Below are 17,174 nucleotides of genomic sequence, written 5' to 3' on the forward strand. Positions count from 1 at the left end.
AATTTTTTTTTTGGGGCTCTTTGCCGCTTGAAACACGGACTATAGAAGCCGTCCAGATATACTGAGCGTCTTTATTCGCAAACGTTCGGTAACGCAAATCGTCCACTGTTGAGAAATTCAAAATCTTGCCGACGGTACTTACGTGATGTGCGCGTACCGAATAGAACTTAAACACGCATCAAGCATTTATTTCTGCGTGAGAAAATGCGCTCGGCGTGCGTATAAAAGCAAATATATACAAGTATGGCGAGTGCTTATCCTGTGTTTCTAGCTTATGTAACACGCGCTCTGCATGGGCTGCTGTACAAGCCTGGCCCGAGCAGCTGCTGCGATTGACATAGCGCGCGACGGAGCGGGCTTTTATCGTACGAGTATAGCTGCGTGCGAAACGACCCACATGGTTTTGCGGCACCGGACAGGTCCCTCACGAGCGCAAGTAACGCTGTATAGGCGTCGGCGACATGGACGCACACAGGTGACGGGTGCCAGCAGGCCAGTATATATAGTGCGCCCATGCCCCCTTTAGGAAAAAGGCTCGCGACTACCAACTAGATGGTCGCGTGCTGATTTTGTCGTTTGCTGAATGTTATAACGCTAACTATCTGATAGTCTTCAGAGGTGCCATTCTCTCATGCAGCTGAGTTGTGGCACAAGTATGATTTCCTTGCCGACTGCTCTGTGGTTCAGGTGGAGGTTTCCTCATAAGCGTCGCATCGCGGGCGGGCAATCACGCGTTCTTCGGGGCACGCCGTTGGAGTAACGTCTTGTAACGCTAAGCCGGCAAGCTTAGATATTATAATTTTTACTCTTTCGACGAAGCAACCACGTTTTGACCGTGCTTTCTAGCTCACCAACCGCGCAAATTCCACTGTATACTAGCGCCTGACTCGTTCATAACGAGGTATAAGTGCGCGAGCTCAGAAAAGAAACTGCCAAGTGCGCAGGAGATGCGCCCGGTTCACTTTCACGGGCAGTGTAGACTCGGGGTTACCTTTTAACCATATTCAGGCCTGCTCGCGTATACAAAGCTGAGAATGCGCCGATTGAAAATTGCGCTCACGCGTCTTCTCTGGGGTTTCAAAAGCTTTTCGCCGTGGCAGAGACTTGTTCTGGAGGAGCAGTCATCCGTCGCTGGCCGTCGAACAGCGTTTGCATCATACGTTAAAGATTCGTATAATTGCGAAAATGGCGGGGCGTATGTATAGAGTCTTGGCCGTGAAAATGTGGGCACTTGCGTATTTTCAAATAGCCCGGAGTTTTGAAGACGGACTCTCTATTAACAGGCGCGGCCTTTTGATAAAGTTTCGATGCCGCTGCGTTTGCGTCTGGCCTGTGTAGCGGAGGCCGTGGTACGCTCTGAAGTGGCGGGTAGGGAAGTTGTCACCCGTGGGATAACTTTGGGAACGTTATAGTTGCCGCTTTTCAGGGCTTAAAAGCACATCGGATGGATGGCATGACTACCTTTGAAAAGGACTGCGTATGCGAAACGAAATGCCCATAAAGTGACAGATGGCGTTAGAGGATTTCGTCTTCGTAGTTCAGTCATCGGAGGTCTGTGCAAGCCTTCTGTAGCCAGGTTATCGTATAATATCTGTGAAATGCATATGTACTATGGGCGTGCTCGTTCTGAATAACGAAAAAAAGTTATCGCAAGAATTCTGAAAATTGTGGGCTGGGCACTCGCTGACGCTTCGATATATGACCGAAACTTGGGCCTGTTGTTTACCATGTGCCGACCTGAAACATGCATACAAATTCCATGCGGAATTTCATGACCGGAACGGTGTTTGATGGTGAATAACTTCCGTTTTTTTTTTTTTTAAATTGTGTAATGCTTCTGTTAGGCTTTGACAAAAAAACAAAGTATGGAGGTAATAAAGCTTGCATGTACAGGAGCAGTGATTTCACGGGCAAAATGTGTGTGCGATTGAACACGTATCCGTTACTAACCGCCAACAGTAAGGTACGCTTGGCGCCTTTATTGAGCCTTCTGAGGCGAACAGGACAGCACTGCCGTTTTATGCTGTTTCATTTTTTTTTTGTAATGGAATTACGAAAGAAAAAACGATATCGCTTTCAGCCAGTCTCCGTGTCAGCCGCCGATGTGTGTTTTGGTGCGAGGGTTATGCATTTCTTCTCGTGTCATTTATGTCAGTAGTCATATATCCGCCTGGCCACATGCGACACGCCCAGTTGTAAGCCGTAAATTATGGCTGTCATTTGTACTGCGCCGCTTCTCAGTATGCTTACCTGGTGGTTTTGTTTATTATAGCCGGAACTTCCACGTTAGTGTAGACGCACGGTCCCAAAAACAGCAGTCGCATGTTCTTTTTTGTTTTTGTTTTTTGATATGTCGATAAAGCAGTTCAGTGATATTTTACTTGGATGAGTTAGTCTCGGTGACGTGTAATTATGGCTTTGTAATTCTGTACTGCCTTGTATAAGTGCACTATTAAATACTCGTTTCTGGTTAGGTTCTGTCTGGTCATGAATGCCATACCAGGGACGGTGACATTAAGGTGTCATGCATTTTTTTTTGCTGCAGTTCTGAAATTTATTTTGAGCTACATAATGACTTTGATCTTCCTTGCTGCTGCTGTTAGGAGAGACGCTGCACGGGCACTTCCGATCTTTAGTACTGTATAGCTAGTATGGGGCTTTTTCTCAGCACCTGTGCTGAAAGAGCACAGAATGCCTGCTGTGCTCACATCTCCAGGAGTTCGTACTAACTTCCTTTAGCCAGATTGACCGAATATGGAGCGAACGCCTCGTATTATTTTCATTCTACCCTTACGCCGGCAAACTAATCGCTTTAATGTCTCAAATCTAATGTCTCAAATGGGTAGATCAACTTATTCTTTGCTGCAGTAACGAGTCAAAAGATGTGAACGGAAAGAAACACGCCAGGGCGTGTTAGGCATGGCGCTGAGGCTGGATTTCTGATACTCGTATTTTGCAGATTGCTTTGCTGTACTAACCTGGCGTGTAATGTATTTCCATACCACGCATTGGTTGTTTGGCCAGACACTGCGGAGTGTGAAACCGTGGGATGACCAATCGCCTGCTGCTGCTTGTCGTCAGCTGACCTCGGCACATATGCGACGCGTAAATATGCATAATTCTCTACTGTAGAGCCTTTGGCATCTTCTAAGAAGCAAAATTTTGCAGGTCTCGAAGGGGTGGGGAGGCTGTTTAGACCTTACCCCATATCGGCGGTGGCCTATGCCTGCCTGCAGTGGCGTCCCCGAACCAACTTGCGAAGCGGCTGATACGTTTCTTGGTGATCAGCAAGGGAGACTCTTTCCCCTGGAGTCGCTTCTTTCCCGCTGCGGCGCATGAGGGGCCCCGCGCACGGTTCGCCCCAGTGCGATCGCCAGCGTTCATTGGTGTTGGCTCGTTGCCCTCTTCTTCTGACTCCCAACGCGAGCGATGCGCGCACGAGCGGCTATCGTCGATGAAGGGGCGGGATGGGGGGGCACTTGCATCGGTCAAGGCCGACTTCATAATGATGCGCCGTGCTCCTTTCCGTCGTCGTTTCAGATCTTCATCGGCAATAAATGATCGACAGCAGCCGGGACTTAATTTCACGCCGCGTGCTAGTTATGCGACCGCGTAATAAAAGTGGGGGCACTGCCTCGGTCTGCGCGGAATCACATCTTTGCCGCTCTTTATGGCTGCGCGCGACAGCTCTGGGGCCGCGCAGTCCTCGAGCGTTTTCACCATTTGTGACGACGGCGACGAAGGAGTGGCAGGGGATACTCGTTTTATGGGGAAGAAGGCAGAGGATAAATGAAATGAAGTTTTCGGCAGAGGGAGCATCGGAAGAAAATTGAAGGAGGCCCTTGGTTTGGAACCAGGGAAAAGCAGAACTGGCGTTCCTCTAACTCAAGAAGAGGTGGGGGGGGGGGGGGGGGGGACTATTCTCGGGAGGCGGAAACTTTTAGTCTGTGGTCTCCGAGAAGGCGCTTGTACAGGGTCAGTCATACTTAGAGGGAACACGGCTCTGCATGGCTGCGCACACGCAAATCACTATTGCGACCAAGTCAGTGGCAAACTGGTGCAAAGGGGCAGATGACACGAAGCACCATGTTGAAGTCCGTCTTCTCTTGCGCCGCTCTGCATTGATTCATGAACGGGTTAGATGCAATGGCACCCCGCAGGTACGTGGCCACGAGGAGCCTTGTTCCCTCTAAGTGTGATTGACCCTGTACGTGGTCCTGTTTGTGGAGAGGCTTATTTGAAATGCACAGTCGAAATGAAGCATGTTCTTCGAACACGAAGTTCCTCGAGCTGTGTGAAACATTGAAAGTTTTGTCGCTACGCACAGAATAGTGCAACTGGAGGCAGAAGTTTATTCGATCAAAGATCTTGTGAACGCCCAGCAAAAAAAAATTCTCGCTGATCTCGAAGATAGAAGTCGCCGTCGGAACCTTGTGATTTTCGGCCTTCCAGAAGCGTCGGATGGGAACCCCAACCGGCCAAAACGAAACGGAATTGATATCTACCACGATTGAAGCTAAGCTAAGTTACACGTAAGCGAACGAAGTTATGGCAGCACGAAACACTTAGAAGGTGAACATCGAAAAGGCACTTTGAACTGTGATCGCCTGCGAGTAGATAATGCTGCCTACGTTTAGGACGAAACAAATCCAAGACCTGTAAAGCTGCAAGCTGACTTAGCCCTGCTACTTTGACGTATTGAAACGTTTCGGGTTGTCTCGCTAAGTGCAAGAAGTTTAGTCAACAGATTTAGTCTGTTGGAACATGTGCTCTTTTTACATGATCTTCATATCTTGGCAAGAGTCCCCTGAGAAGTTTTGGCGATTTTTGTCTGACAAAATAACGTTGGTTAAAGAAATGTCACAGTGCGCCCACTGCTTTTCTTCTTCGTTATGCCGAATTAGTTTTTTTTTTCTGCTTTTGGTCATTTTAATCGTTACCTTGAGCAATGTTCAGTGCCCAGTGACTGGTTTATTGCGAAGGTAGTCAGGGCATACAAATCAGGCAATAAATCTGAAGCTAGCTGTTACACACCAATTTCTCGATTCAGCACTGTTGCAGAGTTTTCGAACACATTATCGCCAGCCGCTTAAGTAATTACCTGGTAGCGGAAAGCGTTTTTGTCGATTGCGAACATGAGTGTTTTCGTAAAAACCTCTCCGTAATAACTCAGCTGATTTTTGTGGTTCATGATTTTGCTTCCGCTGTTGACAAACAGCTTCATATTGATGCTGTCGTTTTATATCTATCCAAGGCGCTTGATCGCGTTCCTCATAGCTTATTGATCGAAAGACGAAAGGAAGTGGCTCACTTGTTAACTGGATAACCGCATATCTGCGTGATCGCATGCAGTTTGTTGAAATTAAACGAATAAAATCAAAATTTACTAGACTTCTCTGGGATACAATAAGCTTCTGTGCTGTTCTTGAGTTATGTTACTGATATTGCGGAAAACGTGGGCGATTGTATAAATGTCAAGTTGTCTGCTGATGACTGTTATTTACTCGGTTAGTAACAGTGCGTCTTGTCTCACTGAACACCTTTGTAAAGTTGGAGACTGGTGCACATTCTGAAATGCACATTCAGAACGTATGCGCAAAGGCTTATAAGTTGTTTCCTGCGCAGAAAACTAAACCGTGCCCCCTCCTGCGTTGGGCTGGAGGCTTCTCGTACCTTGGTTCGCCCGGTCCTTGTAGTACTGTAGTACGCGGCAATCGTGTGGGATTCCTGATATGCCAAAGATGTCATGGTGGCCCGGTTCCAGCGACTTGCTGCCAGGTTTATCTAATCAGATTGCAGTCTTATGTCTTCGGTTTCGAACATGCTGAAGCAGCTGGGACTGGAGCCGCTGCAAGCACGACGAGACATAGGAACTAAAAAAAAATTCTGTATTTAATCTGCCGTCAGAAAACAGATTTACAAAGAGGTAAATATTTGCTTCCCCCACCGAAAAGATCGTTACTCGTGGACCATTCCAAAGCATTGCTTCCGTATGATTTTGTAGGGACCCAATTGTTTCACAAATTGTTCTTTCCGTATACCATCGAGCAGTGAAACTGTCTGCCTTCGTGTGTTGTTGAATGCGCTGCCGCGGGGCCGCCGCGGTGGCTCAGTGGTTATGGCGCTCGGCTGCTGACCCGGAAGACGCTGGTTCGATCCCGGCCGCGGCGGTCGAATTTCGGATGGAGGGGGCGAAATTCTAGAGTCCCGTGTACTGTGCGATATGCCAGTGCACGTTGAAGAACCCCAGGTGGTCGAAATTATTTCTGGAGCCAGCTTCACTACGGCGTTCCTCATAGCCTGAGTCGCTTCGGGACGTTAAACCCCGTAAATCCAAATCCGGTCCTACTCGTACAAAAAAGGTTCACAGAGGCTTTTGTGATCATGGTAACCTGACAACGGTGAGACGAAAGAGCGTAGAATAGATAAAACAACTGCGCTGTCTTCTTCTATTCGTGCGTGCGACTTTGCGCGCCCGCGCTCCCTCTCGTTTGAATTCTAATTCGATGAATCCGTGCTTCTGCGGGGCTGGATCTTTGCCTGGATATGCATGGATTGTTCAGGAATGTTATTTGTTGTTTTCTGGCTCAGATCGGGCACACTGCAGAGGGCGGTTGTGTTGGAGCATGTGTCACCATTGTATACGCCATGTGACCCGTTTCTGCTGGCAGTTAGTGGGGACTCCTTTGAGCAATGATGACTATAGTCCACATTACTGTGAAGGGCTTCGCTACAAAACACACGCCCATGCAACAGTGTATATAGTACTGCTTTTTCCAGACTCGTTCAGCGGTCGATGGCATTATGTGCTAACGTTTTTTTTTTGCGCGATTGTCCGACTATACGATTGCGCTATTGCCGTCCACCGCTGAGCCACTGGCGCGCACTGATGGGCGCTAGAGTGCTACAAATCAATGCGCATTATCCATGGCGACTGCGTTTCTCTAGCGCCAAAATTTGAAGGTATTACAACTGCACGAGCGGCAGCGAATCACCAGCACATTTCCGGATCACAGTTGCCGAATAGCTACCCTTAGCTTTGCATGCCTAGAGCTTTTGTAACCTGTCGTCGAAAAGAGCGTATACCGCTTTGATACCTCGCGCTGGTGTTGTGAAGAACGCTGGATGGCTGCTCGTGACAAATTTCGGGCTTTTTCCGTTCTTTTCCCCTCGTTGGTTTTCCCCCTCGTTCACTCGTAATTACCGTGGTGCTCTGTCCGCCCTATCAGACCCAGAGAGCGCTGTCGAGAAGAGCAGATGAGGAGTGCTGCGCGAACACAGGCGCGCGGGGCCTATTAGCGGTGTTACGTCGATTAGGGGACTGCGTTCACGTCCCGAGGCCCTTTATCAGTTACGGCAGATGATAGTCGGATCCGCCGTTTGCACCGAGCAGGCAGCAGCTGCACATTTGCTTTGTTTCAAAGGTGAGGTTGATGGGGGCTCACTACTGGCAGGTTTCAGCGCAGTTTTGGAACGAAGAGGCCCGAACCTTTGGGACGTCGCTTGTAACTTTTTTGTTTGTTTTAGAGCTTGCCACTTTATTACAAATTACATTCGTAATTATTTTTTTACAGCGCGTTTTACTCAGTCGTATTGTATCAAAAAATAAGTTACGTTTATGATCACGCGTAATTGGAAGCCCAAGCATCTGAAAACCCTCTTACAATTAGCACCATATAAAGTGTTGCAGTGTGCAACAGTTGTACCAGTTTGGCATGTGCAGTTGTTCTTTCTCGGGTTATGGTACACCTGTCCTTAGTGACTCCTTCGAAGTATCAGCGCATGGTTATGGGGTCACCAGAAACGATGTCTTACGCTATCTGTTAGGATCTACGCTGAGTGCTTTTCATGCGCATTTAGGCTTTTTTTTTTTTTTTAACGACAAAAAAACGCCTTCTAGGTAGCTGCTTTCCTCTAGCTCTGTGGGTGCCACTGCAGTGTTTGTGTGCTGCGCTCGACTTGTACGTGTTGGCTCAGCTGACGGCATTGGCCCTATGTACAAGCCGATATGACCTGAATGACATACAGCACATTACGACGTCGCACACAGTTAGGCGAGTGCCAAATGAGTCTCCCGTTGTTTACTTGAAAAGAAAATTTCTGGAGCATGGCAGAAACGGCCAGGTATGGTCTCATATACACCACGGCCTGCATCGTGGGACCATAGTCGTTAACCACTTTATCGTCCCTGTAAATGGCGTCATTTTTCCTCGGGCGAAGCTCTCAAAGGCGAACGCGATGCTGCCTGGCGCCTGTCTCGTTACTGGTGTGGAGGCTCCCGCGGGCGGCGTCTTTTTCCCGTTCTTCCGCCACTGCCCAGTGGTGTCGTCTAATTGACGCCATAATTAAGTCCGGGGACTGGCAGGACGCCCGCTAATGAGGACTGAACGAAAGAACGATTCGCTCGCCATGATCGGCAGTATTGGCCGACCTTCGCTTTCGCGGCTGCTCGCTTGACGTCGGCTCCTGCCTGCTTTCCAGATGACTGCGTGACGGGCCCCAGGCGACTGCCTCGGCGGTATTGCATCTCGGGTGCGGAGCTTGCTGCGCCGCCTGCTGCTTGCAAGAGGAGAGGTAGGGGTTCTCCACACTCTCTCTCTCTCTCGCGTCAGCTGACCATGGGCGCACCTTCTCTTGAGATGGTGCGGCCATTCGCTGACTTTCTTCTCCGGACAGCATGCCTCTACTCTGTGGCCGGAGCGAAGTACGCAGCACGAATTTTGGTGGCGTTGCAGGGAGCAGCTTCGTCTTGCACATCAGAAAAGTGCCTTACAGTGTGATCTAGCTTGCCGTTGTGAACGTCGCGGGGCGTGTAATATGGCCGCTTATTTTCTCTTCCTTGAAGCGCGCAGTTCACAAAGTGCGTGGAAACTGCGCTCAACGTAGAATTCATGCTTTAATTTTGTAGGCAGAACCGGTTGCGTGAATGTATTTGTCTTGGCGCTGACATGTCTTCGGTTTTCAAGCAGGGGAGAGAGGCAAACTACCTGACGGTAGTTTGAAGAAACAAGCGTGCACGGAAACTGATATTTGCTGATTGCAAATTATTGAAGGTCGGGGTGGTATAAGCTGTATTGCCTTGGCTGTTCTCGGGCAGACTTGATGGATCGATGGAAAAAACTTTATTGTAAATAAATTGGTGTTCGTGACCCTTACGGGTCACTGGGCGCCGTGGTCGATCCTTGGTCCAGGATGCCGCACTTGACTGCTGCCATCGTGGCTCGGCGCACAAGGAATCGTTGAGCTTCCTCGTCCTCGCTGGCCAGCAAGTGCTCCCACTGCATCACACTCGGGTTGTTTATTCTTGGCTCTAAGTCTGCCTTAGGGCAGGTCCATGTGATATGTTCTAGTGTAGGTTTACCCTGAAACCACGGACATTCGTCTGCATATTGTGTAGGGAAAATCTTGTGTAGTTTGTGCAGGTGTGGGTAGGTACCGGTTTGTAGTCTGCGCCAGTCTACCGCCTCCTCTTTGGTGAGCCTTTTGTGTGGGGCTGGGTAGCGTTTCCGCTGACCCCTGTAATGATCAAGTATATCTGAGTACGTGGGGGTAACTGGGTCAAAGGTGCGTGTAGTGCAAAGTGCTCGGTTGACGTACCCTCGTGCTAACTCGTCTGCTGCCACGTTGCCCCTCATCCCCTCATGTCCGGGAACCCACACTATACTATGTTTAGTGTTTTTGTGTCTTCTCGTCGTGTGTAGAATATGATTGGCGACGCTGTCGATCCTGCCTCTTGTGAAGTTTCTACATGCTTGTTTGGAGTCCGTCACTTTAGTGAGGTTGTGTCCTGTTGCGTTGCCGTACGATATTGCCAGAGCAAGGGCGGCTTCTTCAGCTGTTTCTATGTTTGGGTTGTTTATCGTTGCGCTGGTTATTTCTTGCCCTCCTTCGTCTGTTACAACGGCGATCGTTTTGCGTTGGTATCGGTAGTTTGCTGCGTCCGTGTAGACTACGTTGGGATTGTGTCAGTCGTTACGTCATGCGAGGCTTGAGCGACGGAGACGGCAATTTGGAAACGAGAAGCCAGGCTCCGGAAGGCGCGTTTCATTACCGAGCGATAACGCGTACTGTACGCGTGGCCAGTTTCCTTATTATCTTTGGGGACACGCGGCGAGTGCCGCCGCGGAAGGACCCGGGAGACCGCCGGGTTGGAATCTCCATCGGCCGGCGTATGCCCAGATCGAAAGCTGGAATCCGGGCGAGATAGCCGCGCTGGAATTCGAACGACCGGGTGGCCGCGGCGAAAGCGATGTCCGAGAAATCCCGCTGAGTCTGCTCGGAGATGGAGAAGCTGTCGTGCGACGCCCTCGCCGCTTCCTGGTGCGCCGTGGCGGAATCGAAGCGGACCCCGAGCAATGCCGCGGTGGGGGGCCCCCTGGCGACGCGCCTTTTCGGCTCTTCTCGCGACACCCCGCGGTCGTGGCCGATTCCATGTCGACTCATGGCGGCCTCGTGGTGTCTAGAAATTTCTGCCCAGTCTCGCGCCGTCGGTGGGGCCTGACCTCAGGAGGCAGCTGTGCGATTTTTCGCATGGCAAGGAGTAATTAACTGCTTTTGTATTTGTTATTGTACTTTCGAATAGTGATAACTTTTCTTTTATCAGAACTGGGCCCTTGATAAACTGAATGTGTAAAATTTACTGGCATTTTCGCCCAACGTCGCCGCACCTGCGTACAGCAGGTCGCGGAACCATGCGTGCCGACCCCTTTGGGACGAAGGCTTCATAACAGCGCGCTCGATGTTGGCATCTTCGGTCGCGTGCCTACTGCAGTGTAATGGTGTTCGGCTGCTGACCCGAAAAACGCGGGTTCGATCCCGGTCGCATTTCAACGGAGGCAAAATGCTAGAGGCCCGTGTGCTGTGCGATGTCAGTGCGCGTTAAAGAACCCCAGGTGGTCGAAATTATCCGGAGCCCTCCACTACGGCGTCCCTCTTAGCCCGAGTCGCTTTGGGACGTTAAATCCTATAAAACCAAACCAGGCCTGATTGTTCCTCGAGGAGGATTGAAGCTCAGTGTTGCCGGTAGCGAAGCGTCGGCCCTCCCAGTGTTTTGCATCCCCCCCCCTCATCGAAATGATTTCGTGCAGCAGCGCGCTGACTCACTGCAGCACTCTGCCCGGGAGGTGGACAGGTGATGGCCGGTGTGTGCACGCCGTTCCGAGACAGGCGCGTCATAGCCCCGGGGCATTCCCCTGAGGGTAAATTCAAGTTGGCCCGTGTGTCGACCGCATTCTGATGGCGCTGAAAACACGAAAGAAGCTGAAAAGAGAACTGCGAAAGCGTCATCTTCATCATACTAATCAATGAAGTGGTGGCCTTCACGAGTGACTGTTATCGATGAAATTGAGGGTGCCATGCGTGTTCGTCGTCTGCTCGCTGCGGTGGCGGAACGAAGTTGTTCCGACGGGGGCGAGAAGCAAAAATGGTCGTGTGCTTTGCGACAGTGGTACACGTCAGAGAAACCCCTCGAAATGTATCTGGAGAGATCCACTGTACGGCGTCTCCGTCAAATGTTCTAGGGGAATCCCCCAAGGTGGAGTAGATTTGCAATAAGGGAGTAATTACTGATTGGCATCCACCCGAGGGTGGGTGTCAGTGATTAATTACTCTCTTATTTCGGCATCTCTCGTGGACTCCATGCAGTCTGTTCTGCTTGTTCGCAGTTTGCTTTGCGCCAACAGGCAGGCATGACACTGTGAGGCGCCAGTTTGCAACGCCGGTTTCCTTGGTTGTCACCGTTCGTGTTGTCCCTGAGGTGCCGTGTTGGGACCTTCTAATTCGGCGCTGCGCGTTGACTTAGCGACTTTGGCGTTCCGTTCCAGAGCGTGAATTCGCGGCGTCTTCGATTCCGACGGCATCATGCATGTGGGCGAAATCCATGGACGCCTTTGTACTGAGTTCTCAGTCCTGGCATGGAGGGGTTTAAAGTCGGTGCTGAGGGTGTGCTTCGCGCAGCCCCGTGTAATTGTTCTAACTTAGCTTGGAGTGAAGATTTGACACCTGGAAAGTGGGCAGGGCAGGAAAACATAGCACACGACTAGACACCCTGTGCAGCCGCGCGCAGAGGTTCATGGTGCGAGCAGCAGGCAGGCTCAAACGCATTAGAGGACATTTATGTTCACAGAAAATCTTAAGGCCCGCAAGTATGTGACTGCATGGTTTACCTCGTCGCAGTTGAATTGGTTTCGCCGCCATTCTAAAAGCGCTGAAAGGAAATAAGACAGCGTCACGAGAGCGGCCTGAATTAACACGACGCGGAATGTGCTAGGACATGAGTGGGCTGCTAAAATGAGCTTGTCCCTGCATTCGCGCATCTTTGTCCATGATGCTAGATAGGTGCAAGACTCGGTAAATGGAGCTTTGGCGTCACACCGAGTCTGCTCTGCGTGCTCCCAGTGCAGACGTCCCGTTTGATTGCTAAGCAAAAACGGCCTTCGCGTACATTTTCACATGAACTATTGGTGGCTGTTATGGGCTCGTCTTGGGACACTTCCTCAGCCAGGGGCGAATTTATCGGTACCCGGCCCTCCCCAACCGCCGCCTCCGAGAGTGACCCATCAATCCGCCCTTGTCCTCATCGTGTACGGAATCGTGATGCGAAGAGAAAACACGCCTCTCCGAATGAGCGCCAGAGGAGGAGCGGAGGATCTCGCGGGATGTCCCGATTGATCCGTCCGTGCTTATCTCACCCCTGCTCGTGGTGTGCAGCGGCTACGTTGTCCTGTACGTCGCTTCTGTGGTCGTCACGCCACAGTAGCAGTCCGAGGCTCCGTCCCCATTCCCCTCCCCCCCCCACTTTTTTTTCCGGATGTCCGTCCGCGGTCACCTGGCGACCATCGCGTGGTACGTGGCTCGTGAGCGCTCCGTCACAAAGTCGCGCAGAATATGGGTCGCCCGAAGCAGTTGTAGGATGTGAACTTCGCGCACGCGAGTGGAGGTCCGGGGCCAGGATCAGGAAGCTGAAGCCCCTGGACGCAAGGGGCAGGTGAACCACGCTGGTGCCACTCGGGTGTTTGGTAGTCTGTATTTGATATGCGGCAGGCTATCGAATATCATTGATTGCCGTGTACGCTCAACCAACTCGCTTATCCGAAACGTCGCAGTGAGGCGGGGTTTAGCTACTGTAGCGCCTAAATTTTCGGCTTATTTGAAGGTCGCCTGGTAGTTTATTTTTTTACTTTTGAACTTTGTCGTCTGGGTGCGCTGCTTGCTCCGCTAAACGGCGTCATTTAACTTTGAAATTGGGTGGAAAGAACCGCATAGTAGCATACTGCGCGATTGTGTAAGCTGGCTTTGCCGTTAGAGATAAATGCTTCAACGGACGGGTCCATTTTGCGTCGTGTTGGCTTGCGGCGTACTCGTCCAGACCCACTGCTATTGGGAAACCGATTTATGGTCGTTCAGTATATATTTCGCACTGATACTTGTTGTGTTGTAACGCACATGGCGTAGAAACGGAGAGCGAGTGTTTTTGTTCTTGAGGCCTTTCCTTTTTTTCTGTTCATGTCTCGCGTCGGCCTGCGCAATACAGGGTCGGTATGCTCTTTTTTTTTTTTCCTGCTCTCAGTGTTCTGTCTGGCTCATCGCGTTTCGATTAGTAGCGTTCGTTGAATGCGAGATCAGGTCAAAGCTGCCGTGACCTTTTGGCAGCCGCCAGGCTCAAGTGGAAGTGCACTGCATGCTCTCTGTGAACAGCGACAGTTTGGTCGATGCATGGGGCCGTAGTCGCTTCGTCGGAGAACTCCCCAGAACCGTTTTTACTGTCTCGTTGCAGTGGCCGGGATTTCCGTGTTCAAAGTCGTATGCAGATATATGCGTCTAATTTTTAGGGCCATAGCACTAATCCGGGCGTTCAGGGCCTAGCAAAATCGTCACTTGCCAATGCGTGTGCAGCAGAAGAATTAGAAAGAGAAACGACGAAAAGAAAATCTGATCAATATCCACGGCTGAGAGTCCAACCTGCGGTGGTGCACGACTGAGGTGTCCATTCTCTCAGGGGGCCAGTTATGCGCCTTTCTTTTTGCGCCGCCGCGGTGGCTCAGTGGTTACAGCTCTCGGCTGCTGACCCGAAAGACGCGGGTTCGATCCCGGCCGCTGCGGTCGAATTTCCACGGAGGCGAGATTCTAGAGGCCCGTTTACTGTGTCATGTCAGTGCACGTTAAAGAACCCCCGGTTGTTGAAATTTCCAGAGCCCTTCACTACGGCGTCCCTCATAACCTGAGTCGCTTTGGGACGTTAAAGCTCAATAAACCTAAACCTTTCCTTTGCTTTATCTGTTGGCAACATGACATGTACTTTGGTTATGAAGGTCATTTGAAGGTCAAACTTGCGGCCACGTCGAAACTGGCTTCACCTGGCGTAGTGAGCTTCAAAAATGGACGCGGACGCCTTTTGATTCGCGCACCCCGTGCCAGTGGAGCAGCGGGGCATGTGAGCTGGACCTGTGAGACTTTTGTGCGAATTCCCGCTCGCCGTGTACGCTTCTGAGCGAGGCTTCCTCCACTGCCCTGCCGAGGGCACACTCGGAGCTGTCCGGCGGCGCAGCCATCCGCGGCCGAATATCGGGGCCGCGCTCACCGGCGGCGCCTGTCGCATCGGCGCGCACGGAGGCCGATTTTAGATGACAGGCATGCTCCGTTTTGGAAAGACTTCCGGGACATTGTTTGCTTTTCTCGTTTCTCGCTCGAGAGGAGCCGCAGGTTTGCGGGCCAGCGCAGCCAGTGTCCCAAATATAGGACGGCGGCACGCTCCGCGGCCGCAGAGGCTGCCGCGTGCTGTACGCGCGGCTCGTTTGCGCCTTCGTGGTCGCCACCCCTGTGTTTCTCCCGCCGTCCTTGTGCAGGGGATTCGCAGCCGCTAATTGCCATTGCCGACAAGCAACTCTTGCGTCACCTCCTACCTTGTATGTGTGTGCAGGCCTGGTTTAGCCGCGTATGTATACTGTGTGTATATTTCCGCAAAGAAAAGTAATTCTATGCGGGCATTTGGGTGCAATCTTTGCAAACGCTAAGCTTGCGTCAGCGAGAAGAAAAAGAAAAGCAAGCTTTATTCGGTAGTACGGACGCTATGAGAAATCCTCTGACGTGGGGGCAGTCGCAACGTTTTTGTATATACCAGCTCAAATGGACTGCTCTGAGAAGTGGCTGTAGCCGGCCGCACAGGTCTCAAAACAGGGAGATACTTTTTTCCGTAAAATATGCGGGGGAGTCAGCGGGGCGAAACATTCCGAAAGCGTTGCCAGTTTTTCTTGTTTTTCTTCTAAATTTTCGAATTATTTTTTTTTCTGAAAGAAGAAAAGAAAGAAAGAGTATTTATTTAGCATAAAACATGAAATACAAACAGACAATTTCAGGGACCCAACAAAATTTGTTTAAGGGTCCCGACCACTATAAGCTATTACATATGACGTAGACGACAGCAACAAATAACGCAACTATATGACAATAAGCATGTTACAGCAGTAGGCACTGGATACTAGTGACAATATCAAATAAACATGTTATAATTAGAAAAGAAAAACACAAACCACAGCACTAAAGAATGTAGACTAGGTTGAATTTAGTAGAAAATGTTTTAATTGTTTCTGAAAGGCATGAAGTGTAGGTGAAATTTGAACGTTATATTCAAGACTATTCCACAGATAAGGACCCGTAAATTGCAACGTTTGTCGACCATAATTTGTATGTATTGTAGGAAGCAAGAGCCGATGTCTTGTAGTAGACGTGTTCGTGCGTATAGTGAGTGACGAAGACATACTGTAGTTAAATTGAGTGTGTTGTGAATTATCTGATAAATTAAGGAAGCGGTATTATAAGTTACTAGGTCATATACATTTAGGATACCAAGAACAGCAAATAATTCATCCGGATGAGTATGCTGAATGTTTTGCGCGACAATTCGAAGAGCTCTTTTTTGAAAAGCATATAAGGGGGCGGTGTGAGATGAATATGTGCATCCCCAAACAGACACACAGTAATTAATATGTGAATGGACAAAGGCGTAATAAAGGTTAACAAGCACATCAACGGGGAAAAAAATTCGGCATTTGGAAAGTGCATGCAGGCCGTATGAGGCTTTTTTAATTACTGAACGGATGTGTAAATCAAACTTGAGATAACTGTCTATCACAATACCCAAAAATTTTGTGTTGGTAGCATGCTGAACAGTCGCAGATTCATTTCCGTTCGCTTTATCCTCAAGAAGGACGTGTCGCGCAGAGCCAGTTAGCTCCTCTTTAGCTTCGTGCTTCACCTGATGCTAAAGAGGCGTAAATACACGGCTCGGGAGCAAACCCCTTGGGCTGTTTATTTTTCACAAAGGTCGTGGTTTTTGCATTATCTACTGTCGAAATGCCTAACCGATGTCATTGGACTAGCGGATACAAAGCCGCAAAAGGTGGCCCGCTTCTCGAAATACACGGCATTCGTCCGATAGCTGCAACGCCTCCTTCGCACTGTGTCAACTGCGATAGCGGTCACCCTGCGTTCTCGAGGCACTTTCCTGCCGCTCCAAAGACAGCTGGCGATAACATTTGAGTTGTAGCGCAAGACAAATCTTTGCAGGGTGCACAAAAGCGACGGCTCGTGTGACCTGTCGGAGGGCAGCGCCACAACAACTTCCGGCGCGTACCCTCACCGGGGGCAGCGAGCCCGAGGCACGTGATGGGAGACCTCAGAATAGCCGCTTGAAACAAATTTCCATTGACTACTCCAGACACGGACCTCCAGTATACTCTCGAGTAGGCGATGGAAGTAGCATCTAGCGCGTCTTCATCGATGGAGCGGCGCTGACGCAATAAGGACAGATGCCGCTCGTGCACTGTCCCATAGTCGGGTAGCGCATAGTCGGGTAGCGCTGTGCCATCTCTGAAAATGGACACAAGTGCGCGCCCAGCTCTCCACCCTGTTGAATCTGGGGTTGTGGCTGCCGAACGCGGCAAGAAAGGACATTTCCCGCCAAAAAGGGCTGAAGAAAGAGTTGTCAAATCTGTAAGATATGAACCCTTCCGCGTGCATTCTGCTTATTGTTCTCTTCCTTTCGCTTTTCAAGAGACCAGAAATAACGCAGTCGAACGCCGAGAGGTTTCAACTTAACCCTGACGACGTAGGGAATGTCTAGCGTAATTCCAGTGTGAGGCGCTCTTGTGTACGGGACAGGCAAGTATAGTCGCCCC

At 50.3% G+C, this 17,174-nt stretch overlaps 1 protein-coding gene across 4 annotated transcripts in view; it reads left to right on the forward strand.

The window, feature by feature from the left end:
• Nucleotides 1–17,174, forward strand: part of MYPT-75D (Myosin phosphatase targeting subunit 75D) — a 219,043-nt gene that overhangs the window by 19,374 nt on the left and 182,495 nt on the right. For 3 of the 4 annotated variants that reach the window (XM_089580355.1, XM_089580358.1, XM_089580356.1), the window contains exon 2: nucleotides 8,482–8,574. The exons of the other annotated variant lie outside the window; for it this stretch is intronic. The gene's annotated coding sequence lies outside the window, so the exon portion shown is untranslated. The remainder of the gene's footprint in view (nucleotides 1–8,481; nucleotides 8,575–17,174) is intronic. 4 annotated transcript variants of the gene reach the window in all.

The sequence above is a fragment of the Amblyomma mixtum genome, chromosome 3, assembly GCF_055824585.1.
Source record: "Amblyomma mixtum isolate Tamu chromosome 3, ASM5582458v1, whole genome shotgun sequence".
In the NCBI taxonomy this organism is placed as follows: domain Eukaryota; kingdom Metazoa; phylum Arthropoda; class Arachnida; order Ixodida; family Ixodidae; genus Amblyomma; species Amblyomma mixtum.